The following is a 13,279-nucleotide window of genomic DNA, read 5'->3' as shown; positions in this document are numbered from 1 at the left end:
GAGTTTGCACCTTGGATGCCTGATAGAGCATGCAGGTCTTGGCCCACTGACTGACCTGCTTGCGTAGACCGTGCCAGATGAACCTGCTGGCTACCATCTTCACCATGGGTCTGATGGCTGGATGTGCCAAGTTGTACACCGCATCGACCACCTGACTACCCCATTCTGGCGGCACGATGGGGTGGAGTTTGCCAGTGGAGTTGTCGCAGAAAATCGTCTGGTTGCCAGGGGAGATAATGACATCCTCCAGCCGCAGCCCAAAAAGCACTGTCCTGTCAAGGTCGTCACATTGTGCCTTGGCTAGGGCTGAATAGTCTATGCCCTGGGATAGGGCATGAATGGACTCGAAGGTGGGACTCTTGTCGACAATGTGCTGGATATCCGTTGTGAATTCAGACATGTAGGAAAGGTGCCTCTGCTGCTTGGCCAACCACAGGTCAGACACTTTGTGGAAGGTGAAAGTCAGTGGTTTGTTGTCTATGAAGACCTTGAATTGTCTGTCTTCCAGAAAGTATCTGAAGTGCCTGACCACCAAGTATAGTGCCAATAGCTCCTGGTCAGGTGGCCTGAACTGAAAAAAAAGGCCAGGGGCTGCCACTGCCCCGTCGATCAGCTGTTTGAGGACTCCTCCGACCACTGTGCTGGAGGCATCATCATAAGTCCAGTTGGTGCCTCCGGCCTGTGGTGAACCTGAAGGATGGCATTGGCCAGAACATCGTTCATCTTCTGGAACACCTGCGAGGCCTCCCCAACCAAGGCAATGCCTTTATTTTGCCCCTCCCATGAGCGCAAAAAGGGGGCACATGATTTGAGCTGCTGCCGGTATGAATTGATGGTAGAAGTTAATCATACCGGCAAACTCCTGCAGCCCCTCCATGGTGCAAAATTTGGTGAACCACTGAATGGGCAGTGATTTCGCCCCATACCTGTTGATCCGATACCATAGGAAGTCAATTGTGTCTCACTGGAACTGACACTTGGCAGGGTTGATGGTCAGCCCAAACCCCAGCAGGCAGGTAAATAGTTGTCTCAGGTGGGCAGTGTGCTCTGAATGGTTGCAGTTGGCAATAAGGATATTGTCCAGGTAGATGAACACAAGTGGGAGGTCTCGGCCCACCACATCCATCAGCCACTGAAATGTCTGAGCAGCATTCTTAAGGTCGAAGGGAATCCTCGTAAATTTGAACAGGCAAAAGGGGGTGATTATGGTAGTTTTTGGTATGTTCTTGGGGTGCATTGGGATTTGATGATAATCCCTGGTTAAATCGACCTTTGAAAACACCCATGCCCCTTGTAAATTGGCAATAAAGTCTTTGATATGGGGCAGGGGGTGTCTGTCCGGCGTGGTAGCCTCGTTGAGGCGTTAGTAATCATCACATGGCCTCCACCCTCCTGCTGCCACTGGAGACCCAGTGGTTGTCCGACCGCCGCACTATCCCCAACTCCTCCATTTTCTTAAATTCCTCTTTGGTGAGGGCAAATTTTTCTGGGGGTGTGGGGAGGAGGCGCGTCCTGCTGTAGAGCAGGAGCCCTTGGTGAGGATGTGATGCCTTACCCCATGCTTTGGTTCCACGGAGAAGAATTGTTGCACCATGACTGTGAGGGACTACATCAGGAAGTCTCCCCTGTGTAGACTTCCCCCAGGGGCATCATTTGAAACGTTCTGGCATGCACCAAATGCTGCCCTTTCAAGTCTATCAGCAGGCAGTGGGCGGGCAGGAAATCTGCTCCCAGGAGCAGTTGCGCCACTGCGGCGACAGTAAAAATCCACTTAGATTGGTGGCCAGCAAATCAAAGGGGTATTGTGCGGGTGCTGTAAGTTCAAATAGAGCTGCTGATCACTGACAGCTTCGCGTTCCACTGATAAGAGTCCCACACATGGAGGAGGCTGTCACGTTGGCCAACTACCGCAGGAATTAATGACAGCTAGTCATGGCATTTCCCAGGGATGCGCAGGGTGGGCTACATCGACGGGTTCCTGTACCCCATCATTGATGGTAATAACAATAAGGCTGGGTAGAGGGGTCTACTTGCCTATCCATCTGCTGTGACCTTGTTGCCAGCTGGGGTCAGGGCTTGACGATCTGTTCCACCAAGGTGCTGTTTTCCTTCTTCGCTCTCCAGAGAATGTCCGCCCAGGCTGCGACTTTCCTTGGGTCGCTGAAGCCCCATCAGCAAGAGTCGGATATCCTCGGGCATATGCACCAGGAAAATCCCCTCAAAGAGCAGGCAAGGCTTGTGCCCCTCGGCGAGTATCTTGCTCATGATGGCAGATGGGTCTCTGTTTCCCAAACTGTCCAAGTGCAACAAATGGGCGGCGCACTCATGATGTGATAACCTAAAAGTGCAGATTAGTAGCTCTTTGAGGGCACTGTATTTCCCTTGCTCCAGAGGCTGCAGTAGGAAATCGATGACCCTTGCTGCCGTGTCCTGGTGAAGCAAGCTCACTACATAGAAGTAGAGGGGGTCGTTGACGTTGATCTGTCGAATCTCGGCCTGTTTGAACCACAAATGTAGCTGCGACGCCCAGAACGTTGGCAGCTTGAGTGAGATCAAGTGGAGACCTGCTTGTTCCGTCATCTCAGGTCCAACTGCCGGTTGGAACTGTCTGGGTCACTAATGTAATGTTTGTGGTACGTGAAGTGTGGAGTAAGAACCCCACACACACACACACACACACACACACACACACACACACACACACACACACACACACACACACACACACACACACACACACACACACACACACACACACACACACACACACACACACACACACGCAGTCGAGGTCGAAGACTGATTTATTGCTCTACCAGCTCTGTTTATATTCAATCCCTGCCTCTTGTGATAAGAATTATGTCATCGCAGTCTGGCCTCTGACTGGCCGGAGTACCTGCCATTGCCCGCTGTTTCCCGCCATGTGGGAGGTCACGCGTAAAGACACCCATTGGTCTCTGCAGGGACCTCACGATTGCTGTATTTGCCAGCCGTTATGTGAGCCGGGTCACGATTGTTAAAACACTTGATGACAATATGGAACAAAATAAATGATGAAATGGGAAAAAAAGTATATTGCCTAAGATGTCTTTGAATCAAAATTATACCTTTTTTCAAAGGACAATGGTTTTTTAAATATTTGGTTTAACAAAGGTATTAAAAATATTGAAGATTGTTATGAACAAGGTCAATGGATGTTGTTTGAACAATTAAGGAATAAATAAAGAATAGGTAATAATATTCTTTTTTGTTATTTTCAACTGATATAATATTTGTTAGGTCCAGTGATGCTATTATCTACTTGTAGTGAGGTGGAAACTCTTATGAGGAGAGGAAATACTAAGAAATTTACTTCTGCAATGTATCTTTTATTGCAAACAAGAACTATTAAACAGGGAGTGCATAAATCTAGACAGAAATGGGAGTTGGAGTTGTATTTGAATATTACAATTGATGATCACAGATGATTGGATCTCTGTCAAGATTGTATGACAAATACTATTACTGTAAGATATAGATTAGTTCAATACAATTTTTTTACATCAGCTATATTTGACGCCACAAAAACTGAATAAAATGAAATCAGATTTATCAAATCAATGTTTTGGATGGGGTGAAGAGATGGGTATTTTCTTCCATTCAACTTGGTCATGTTCCAGGGTACAGACTTCTTGGATGATTTCGGAAATTTCTTAAACAAGTTACAAGTATTGTATGTCCACAGAACCCAAATTTATTTCTATTGGGAAATAGAGAAGGAAGAAGAACCAAGTTGAAACTAACATTATCTCAAATTAAATTAGTTAAAATAGCATTAGCAGTGGCAAGGAAGTGTGCCCATGCGCTGCTTTGCCCAGGTTACACACGGTATAGCCTGACAGCAGCATCGTGATGGCTACTGCCACTGCTGCTTCTCCACTCACACAGCCTGGGGGGAGGGGGAGTAAGTAGTAGCAGCGTGCACCATCGCAACGCCACTGTCAGGCTAAGCTGTGTGCAGCCTGGGCAAAGCAGTAGGTGGGCAGGGGGAAGAGCAACCTGTCGGAGCGGAGGGAGGGAGTGGGCCGGTTGGATCGGTGTGGAAGTTGGTGGTGGGCTGTTAGATGAGAGGGTGCGGGGCAGCAAGACCAATGCAGGGACTGTTGGTGCCACAATATTAATATAATTTAACAATTTTTGGTCATTACTGTTAGAATTTGATTGTCACTAGGGGTTGTTCATAAATCAAATGTTTTTAACCCAGAGACTGCCTGTAGTTGTCTTTTCTCTCAACTTTTTTTTCACCCTACTCGTGCACAGTTCAAAATCAAATTAAAATCTGATCAAGAAACATTAACTAATTTAAAATTACTTGAAATAAATAGATTAGAATGTAGTTAGGTCTCAAAATGAATCTTTTTATCTTCTGTGAATATACTGTAGAATACAACCTAAACGAAAGATCAGCACAAGCTTCCACAGTCATGAATGTCATTTATTTTTTCCACTAGAATTGAACAATACAAGTGCCTAACCTTTTATTTGGGATCGTTGGGACTGGACACTTGCCGTTGTTAGAAATCTTCCGAATTTTGGAATTTTTTTTAAATGGGAGTCCATTTAACCAAATTCAATGTTTCAAAATTGCACAAAACAGTGGGGGAGGGGGGGGGAAGGGCCTTACCATAATATTCCTAGCATGTTTTTTTAAATTTTGCAGTAAAACCAAAATAAAACTGGCTCAGACTCCTGTCCACGTCACTGCCGTCATCCCCTCTTACCTTCGGTGGAAAGGTGACTCTCGGCCCCAAGCACCCAGTGGGAGAGAACCAGGTGGCAGCTGGCTCAATGCGGGAGCAATGGCCTAAATTCCTTATCCTAAATTCTCCACAGAGCTGGAACCATTCTGGCGCTGGAGGGGGGAGGGGAGGTGTGGGGGGAGGGGAGGTGTGGGGGGAAGAGAGAGAGAGGGGGGGAGAGGGAGAGAGAGACGGACAAGGATGGAGGCTAGGAGCGAGGCAGTCAGGCATTTTCATCACCAAAAAAATGTGCTGGTTTTTGGAGGTTGCCGGTGTTCAGAATCCTGGATAAAAGGTTAGGCACCTGTACTCAGTAAATGCAATCTAATGTTTTATAAAAGATGATGGCATGTGAAGATTTTTTTTTAATCCATTATCCATCATATTTTCATATGATTTTGATCTTTAAAACGTTTGTTTTCTCAAGTTGAGTACACACAGATCTTAAATTAATTTACCTAGAGCAAATTAACTGCTTCATTCTTCTCTCTCCCAATGCAACCATGAAATACAAAATTGTATATATGTGCCCTTTCACCTCCTCCCCACCAAAATCCTAAAACACCTTTTTGGTTAAATTGCAATGTATTTGTAATTCTTACAATTTGTTACATTTATTTACTATAAATGTGATTTACTGTGACTTTTTTGTAAAATACCTCGATTTAACAACAAGCCTCACTTCAAGCTTCCAATCATTTTACTCATGGTGTTTACATGCTGGACCTCTGCTTTGAGGCTGGCAGCAGAAGCAGATAAAACTTTTAAACTTGCCTGTTCATTGAGCAGCCCTAAAAAGCTGCTTCAGTGCTGGTTTTAGTGCAGAGCAGCGCCTCAGTGCATCACCGGAGCTGCTATAGGCGAGGCGACTATTGCCTTGGCGCCACCTGTCATAAATACACGGCAGAGCAATGGCTGTCTTTCCCACCCATAATCTCCCATGCAGCAGGGATTATGGCCAATGCTCTGCTGTATATTAAGCCACTAGTGCTGACGAGAAGCCCTGAAGGCTGAAGCGGCCTGGTAAGGTGCTGGAGCGGCCGGCAGGGCTGTCACAGCGCACCAGCCACCCCTGCCCTGAGGAGGTCATGGATAGAGAGGGGTAAGTCAGATTGGTCGTGGGCTGACGACATCACTGTAACATCATCAGCCTGCCTCTAGCCAGCCGCTTGCAGCTACAGTACATTCATACATGGTGGCAGAGCAGTGCGTTCCACTGTTGACCCTTCCCCCGAGAGGGATTACAGTCAGCAGCTTGAAGCCAATCAGGGCGCATTCATGGAGTTAGTCTCCTAACATAATGGCAGACAATCTCTACCTTTACACTTGGGTTTTTGACTGAATGCAAAGGCCTTTTGACTTCTCTCAGCTTTGTTTTTCCAATGAAGGTTAAGTAACAGCTCAACTTCAAATTGCCTATATCACAAACTTCTGACTTTAAAATCGAATTCAACAATTTCAGATAATAATCTTTTTCTCTGTATCATTCATATTTCAAAAAGTGCATTGTTTGGTAAATAATAATTTTGCTTCTTTTGTTACTAAAATAACACTGCCTATTTGATATAAACTCTTCAGAATCCACTCTGACACCCAGCCATGCAACATTGGTAAATTTAAATACATTATAGTCTAGTGACTATAGATAAAGCCTTGCATTGATCCGTGCAACACTGTACTGTTCGCAGCCCCCTCCTTTATTCCAACTTTAATTAATCAAAATCCACTTAGTGTATTTATCCCAAACTCATCTATTCTCTCTCATTTTGTTTAATAACCTCTACTATTGCAAAGACCCTCCATTAATCCAAATATACTCTGCCCTCTGGTTCCTCTATTCTGCTTGATACAACCCTATAAAATATTCAACAGGTTTGTAAAATTCCATCTTCCTTTCATGTTCACAATCACATTTTCTAAACAGCTTTTCAATTCAATTAAACTGAATTTGAATCCTTATCTCAAACTTCTGAGTAGATTTTGTGAACTGTGAAACCTAAATTTCTGTTAACAACCATAATATTGAGCGGGGGGGGGGGGGGGGCGCATGTTGGATGTCTGTTTCAAGAAAAGTCACTATCATTCCCCTTTTCGATCCACGAAGCATAGAATTGTTACTGCACAGAAGCCAGTCTTTCAGACCTAGGAGTAAATGCCAGCTCTGAGTAAAACAATGCTGTTTCCCCATAGACCTGAAAAACTCCCATCGAATTCCCTTTTAAAGGTGATCATTAATTCTGCACATCATCGTCTTTGTGGGCGATGTCCTATCCTACAATTTTTCACATTGTTGGATAAATGTCAGCACTGTAACAGCTTGAATGGTAACAGAGCTACAAACATACCTCAAATTCTTTTTATCCTTAGTCAGAAAGGTCATATATTTCAGGAGATGCTTTCAGAAATCAATGGGCAACAAAATGAATGCATTCATGAGTTTGGAAACATCATTCACACAAATGAAAATGGATGTGTTGTCAGAGATCTTAGAATGCAGTAGCTCCCTACGGCAGTACCCAGGCCCAACCATTCCGATGCTTCAACAAAGATTTCACTTTCATCACAAGCTTAGAAATTGCTCAATGTTCAATTCAATTTTTAACTCTCAGTAAATGAAGCAGCCCATGCCTAAGCAAGATCTGGATAAAATTCAAGTACAGTTGACAAATGGCATACAACTGTCCACCACAAAGGTGCCAGGCAATGACCATCGTCAACAAGAGTCTAATAACTAGCTCTTGACAGTCAATGGGTTTACCATTGCCACTATAAATATGCTGGGATCACCAATGACCATTCAGAACTCAATAAAACTCAAATAGCAGGAAATAACCGGTATTCTGTAGCTTGTCTCTCATTTCCCAAATACCACAAAACTCTCCAACAATATACAATGCAGAAGTAAAAAGTGAGATGGAATACCCTCTTCTTGCCAAAATTAGTGCAACACCAACAAGTCTCGAGAACCTCAGTACCATTCAGGACAAATCAGTCCACTTTGTTGACACCCTATTAACCAACCTAAACATTCACTCCCTCCACCGTTGTAGCTGGAGAGAATGCCGTCCACAGAATTCACTGTAGTTAATCCTGAAATCCCTTTGCAACAGCACTGCAGAAATTCTCTTTGGAAGACAGTTGATAATTTATGAATAGGCAATAAATTACAACTCTGCCAAAAGTGAATAAGGAAAATAAGCTCAGAAAGTAATTACATATCATTTTGTAGATAGTAAACATGGTAGCCATCGTGTACCATGTATTTAGCCTGGGGATTGGAGAAACAATCCTAACCCTAATGTACAGCATGGTCCTGGCTGGTATCATAAGATTTTGAAAATGCAGGTCTATCCAGATAAGTGAAAAGCATTTCATTGAACACGTCTTGCACCTTGTAGATGACAAAAATGCTTTGGGACATGAGGAAACAAGTCAGCTCCCATTCAATCACAGTATTTTTTTTTGTGTGGTTGATCCAACCGACCTTTTGTTAAATAGTGACACATCAGGTTTTGATTGTGAGAGTTTAGAAACTATAACGCTATTGAACACCTCTTCTCCACATTATTTGTCCATGTTTTCAGAATAGAATTCAATAACACAATATCTCAATCATCCTCCAGTAAGGAGAAGTGCAGCAGTCAAAATTTCACATGGAAGGAATCACCATAATTGTGCTGGATTGTGAAATCACTGCATGATCATTTTTATTTTATTTAAGCATGACAAGAGAATTACTTAGCCGAATGGATACATCCATTCTCAGATGCTGTAACCCTACTCTACAACTTAAAATCAAATATTCACAATTGGAACAACAATCTATAATACCCCCCCACTGCTAATCGGTTGTCCCAAACTATGGAATAAAAGCCCTGCCTCATTTGTTAGTAGCATGAAAATTAGCTTGTCCAGCCTCAAGTACATTGTAAATACAAAGCATACATCACCTTCCAATTCAGGCTTGAATTTTATTTGTTTGGACAACTACACTATATATTTAGGATTTACTTCAGAAAATTTATCATTAAAAACTGAAGATATCCTAACTAGTGTTGGGGAAAATCAGCACATCTATAAAAAGTAAAGGGCAACCAACATTTCAGACCAGAGCATTTCATCAAGGTATGAGCAACAAGTAGGTACGTGACTGAATTAAAAGTTGGGGGGAGGAGAGAAGGGCAGATGGGGAAGAGGAGGAGTACAGGATAAGAGGTGGATATGTGTGGAAGGGACGAAGAGAAATAATGGAGGAAGAAGTGAGGGTGGAGAGAGCATATCTCTGAATGGGTTGGGGAGCTGGAAGAAAGGAAACGGAGGGATAGGAATAGAGGGAGTCTCTGGAAGGTTCAACAAAAACGAGAGTTGTTAATGGGAACTCTCTAACCAGTTGACAGACAGAATATTAAGTGTTGTTCCTCCAATTTGCCGGTAGCCTCGGTTTGGCAGTACTTGAGGCCATGGATAGACATGTCAGTGTGGGTGTCCCATGTAATTACTGTTTTTGGATCATTCACAAAAAAATTAAGATACTGCAGCAACTGTGCTGCAGTGTGAAATAAAGAACGAGAAAATAATCAGACGTAGTTGAGTCAAAGTTCAGTAAAAGTAATTTACTCAGTCACCTCCAGCTTTTTAAAACCCCGCATGTCCCAAATGATGTCATTGCATTATGATGTCATGACGTCATTCAGAACCTCCAAAGCTGGTTCGATTAAGCCCCCAGTGAGCCGCTACATGCCACGCCCCCCCACCCAGAACCAGCGATAGGAGGCTAAACCTCTGGTGCCATTACCATCCACAGCTCTTGGGCGGTCATCCGCACCTTTGCATCGGGTCGTGGCAAAGGCCAATCAAGGTTGAGATGAACGGACTTTGGTCAGTCAATCGTAAATGTCCAGTACTCAAGATTGTTTCATAGCACTCTGAAGGGTCCTCATACAGCCTCTGTAAGGATGGCCATGTGCACCTCTACGCACAAACACAAACTCGCGGTCCCAGAATTCCTTTGGGATGAAGGGTGTGTTTGTTCCATACCTTGACATGGATCTGGGGCAAATTTTCCAAGCCACTCCCGCAGTCTGCCTAAGACTTCAGTTAGTGGCACCTCCTGTCCACGTGCTATGGGCACGAACTCCCCAGGTACAATGAGCGGGGCTCCATAAACCAACTCAGCTGCTAAGGAGTTGAGATCCTCCTATGCTACAGTTCTTATTCCCAAGAGGATCCAGGGCAGCTCATCTGCCCAATCAGGTCCCTGGACGCAGGGCAACAGTGCAGCCTTCATTTGCCTATGAAACTGCTCCACCAGGCCATTTGACTGCAGGTGGTAGGCTGTTGTGTGGTGGAAGTGCATTCCCAGCAGTCACTACAAAATGTCCCAGAGTGCGGCGGTAAACTGTGGGCCTCTGTCGGAGGTAACATGTGCGGGTATGCCGAAGCAAGATACCCAGACAGAAATAAAAGCTCTAGCGCACAAATCAGTCGATGAGTCTATCATAGGAACCACCTCCAGCCACCTAGTGAATATGTTGACGGCCATTAAAAAGTACCTTGACCCTTGGGACACCGGAAGTGGGCTGACAATGTCGACATACACATAGTTGAATCTGCACTGTGGTGGCTGGAAAGGCTGAAGCAGAACCTTCATGTGCCTTTGCACTTTTGCAGATTGGCACCTGTACACCTCTTTGCCCAGTACTTAACTTGATTTTTGCATCCATACCATACAATCTTGTCGGCTATCAGGCACGCTGTTGCTCGAATTGAGGAGTGGGACAGTTCTTAAATAGTATCGAAAATACGTCTCCACGTAGCGGGGACAATAGGGCGAAACTGACCTGTGGAAACGTCACACAGGAGAGTGGTACCTTGCAGCCCAAAGGCAACATCTTCAAGTTGCAGGTTCATGACAGCATTTCTAAAAGCCGGGAGTTCATTGTCCTGGCGCTGAGCGCCATGTAGTCAACACCCAGAGAGAGGGCATGTACTGCTTGAACAAAGGAGCGGGGCATGGCATCAGCTACCACAATACTCTTAGTGGAAATATGTTTAATCCTGGTTGAAAACTCAGATACACAAGATGGGTGGTGTTGCTGGCGGGCTGACCAGGGATCTGAAGCCTTCACGAAGGCAAATGTTAGAGGTTTGTGGTCATTAAAAACCATTAAGTCCTTGCCCTCCAAAAAAAATAGCAGAAGTGTCTGACCACTAGGTACATGCCAGCAGATCCCTATCGAATGTGCTGTATTTCATTTCCAGAGGGCAGAGGTGCCTACTAAAAATGCTAGTGGCTTCCACTGTTCCAAGATTCTGTCTACTGCCGCGTTTATCGTCAAGGCAGATTATGCATCCATTTGTGGATGGACTATCAATATTGCCTTCATCTGGGCATCTTTGGACTCCTGGAATGCTACCTTCATTTCTTTATCCACTCAAGTTCTTTGGCACCGCTGAACAGGAGGTCAAAGAAGGGTTTCATAATATGAGTTGCAGAGCGTAGAAAGCGGCAATAGAAATTGACCATCCCTACAAATTCCTGGAGTCCTTTGATTGTATTGGACCTTGCAAATTTGAGGATGGCTTCCACTTGCTAGGTTGCTAATCTGATGTCCCAAGAACTTAATAGAGGACTGTCCAAATTTGCACTTGGCAGGATTTACAGTTAGCCCAAACTCTTGTAGGCAGCTGCAGATTAAACGCAGATGCTGTAGGTGCTCTTTGTGGGAGTGGCTAGTATGTTGTCCAAGTATATGAAAAGGGAGTCCATGCCACGCCCCCACTGCATCCATCAGTCACTAGAATGTTGGTGCAGCATTTTTGAGACCATAAGGCATTCTCAAAAACTCGAAGAGGCCTAACTGTGTTATGATGGTGGTCTTGGGTACATCCTCTAGGTTTACAGGTATTTGATGGTATCCATACACAAAGTCAATTTTAGAAAATATCCTTGCCCCATGAAGATTAGCTGTAAAGTCCTGTATATGGGGCTACTGGTCTGCAGTGGTAGCAGACTCCTGTAATCCCCGCAAGGTCTCCAGCCTCCCGTGGTTTTGGGCACCAGATGGAGCAGGGAAGCCCATGGCTATCAGACCTGCATATAATTCCAAGTTCCTCCATTGTTTTGCAAGCTGCAACTTATCAGGCAGCAGGCATGTAGAGGAGGTCCTTGGGTGAGGATGTGGTGTGCGATGTCATGTTTGGGTATAGCAGTGGAGAACTGGAGAGTGACAATGTCTGTAAACTCCACAAGAAGTTTGGCAAATTTTGACATAACACTAACTTTTGTTTGAGTACTCCACGGCATCTCGGTGTGGGGTGGGTAGTTTGGTTTTTCCAAGGAGGAAAGTCTGGAATGTTGTGGTGTTCACCAACCAGCACCTTTTTAAGTCCACCATTAGTGAGTGGGCTCTGAGGAAATTGGCACCCAGCAACAGCCAAGACACAGCACCAAGAATGAACTTCCATGTGAACTTATTGTCGCCTAACTTCAAGGGTATAGTCCATGTGCCATACATATGAATTAAACTGTTATTCACCACAGTGAGCACCGGACCTACACTCCAGATACGGGTGTCAAATCCCAAAGGAGGAAGGACACTGACCTCCTCACCCCCGTCGACTATAAATTTGCACTGGGAGAGTTTGTCCAAGACGTAGAGTAGGCTGTAATGGTGGCCAACCACCATAGCCATTAGCGAGGACTGGGCATGGTGTTCTCCCAGAAAAATGTAAGGGGGTCAGCAGCAGCGATCTCCAGAACCCCAGCATTGATGGTTAAAAACACCACGTGGTTGCCAAGGAGTCATTTTTGTCTGGGTGAAATGTGCGCCCTTGTCGCCGGTACTCATGGAGCCTGTGTCCTTGGGTGTGATGTAGCACTAATTTCTGTGGGCCTTGTGCCTTGCTGTTTCACACATCACAGAATGTCTACATGGGCAACCACTGTTTGAGGGTTATCAAAGTCCTTGTCAGCCAACATGAGGCAGATGTCTTCTGGCATATGCTCTAAAAACAACTGCTCGAACAGCAAGCAAGGCCTATGGCCATCTGCCAGTGCCAACATGTCGTTCATTAACTCCGAAGGGGGTATAGTCCCCCAGGCCATCAATATGGAAGAGCTGTGCAGCTCGATCACACCATGATAGACTGTAAATCCTGAGAAGGAGAGCTTTTAGGGCTTTGTATTTGCCAGGAGCTGGTGGGTCCCGAAGGAAATCCATCACTCGACTGGCCGTGTCCTGACTACATGATAGTACTTAATGGAGTACACTTCTATCTTGCAAATGTGGAACTGCGCCTCAGCCTGCCTGAACCAAACTTGAGGTTGAGTGGTCCAAAAGACAGGCAGTTTGAGCGAAGCAGCTGAATTGTCTATGTTAGGTCCAAAATTCGTTTGGGCCTGTCATGGTCATCAATGTAGCAACTGTATTGCAGTGCAAAATGAAGAACAAGAAAATGATCAGATGTAGTCGAGTCAAAGTTCAATAGAAGTTCTTTAC

General features: G+C 44.9%; 1 protein-coding gene and 1 long non-coding RNA gene across 8 annotated transcripts in view; both read right to left on the bottom strand.

The window, feature by feature from the left end:
- LOC138758004 (uncharacterized) overlaps positions 1-13,245 on the bottom strand; it is a 27,986-nt gene extending 14,741 nt beyond the window's left edge. The window contains exon 1 of the long non-coding RNA XR_011354032.1: positions 9,574-13,245. This is a non-coding gene — a long non-coding RNA (uncharacterized lncRNA). The remainder of the gene's footprint in view (positions 1-9,573) is intronic.
- rapgef2b (Rap guanine nucleotide exchange factor 2b) overlaps positions 1-13,279 on the bottom strand; it is a 370,696-nt gene that overhangs the window by 309,558 nt on the left and 47,859 nt on the right. The window lies entirely within an intron of this gene.

Source organism: Narcine bancroftii, chromosome 3 (genome assembly GCF_036971445.1).
Source record: "Narcine bancroftii isolate sNarBan1 chromosome 3, sNarBan1.hap1, whole genome shotgun sequence".
NCBI classification, from domain to species: domain Eukaryota; kingdom Metazoa; phylum Chordata; class Chondrichthyes; order Torpediniformes; family Narcinidae; genus Narcine; species Narcine bancroftii.
Note: the sequence above shows the minus strand (reverse complement) of the source record. Positions and strands in the feature narration are given on the sequence as shown.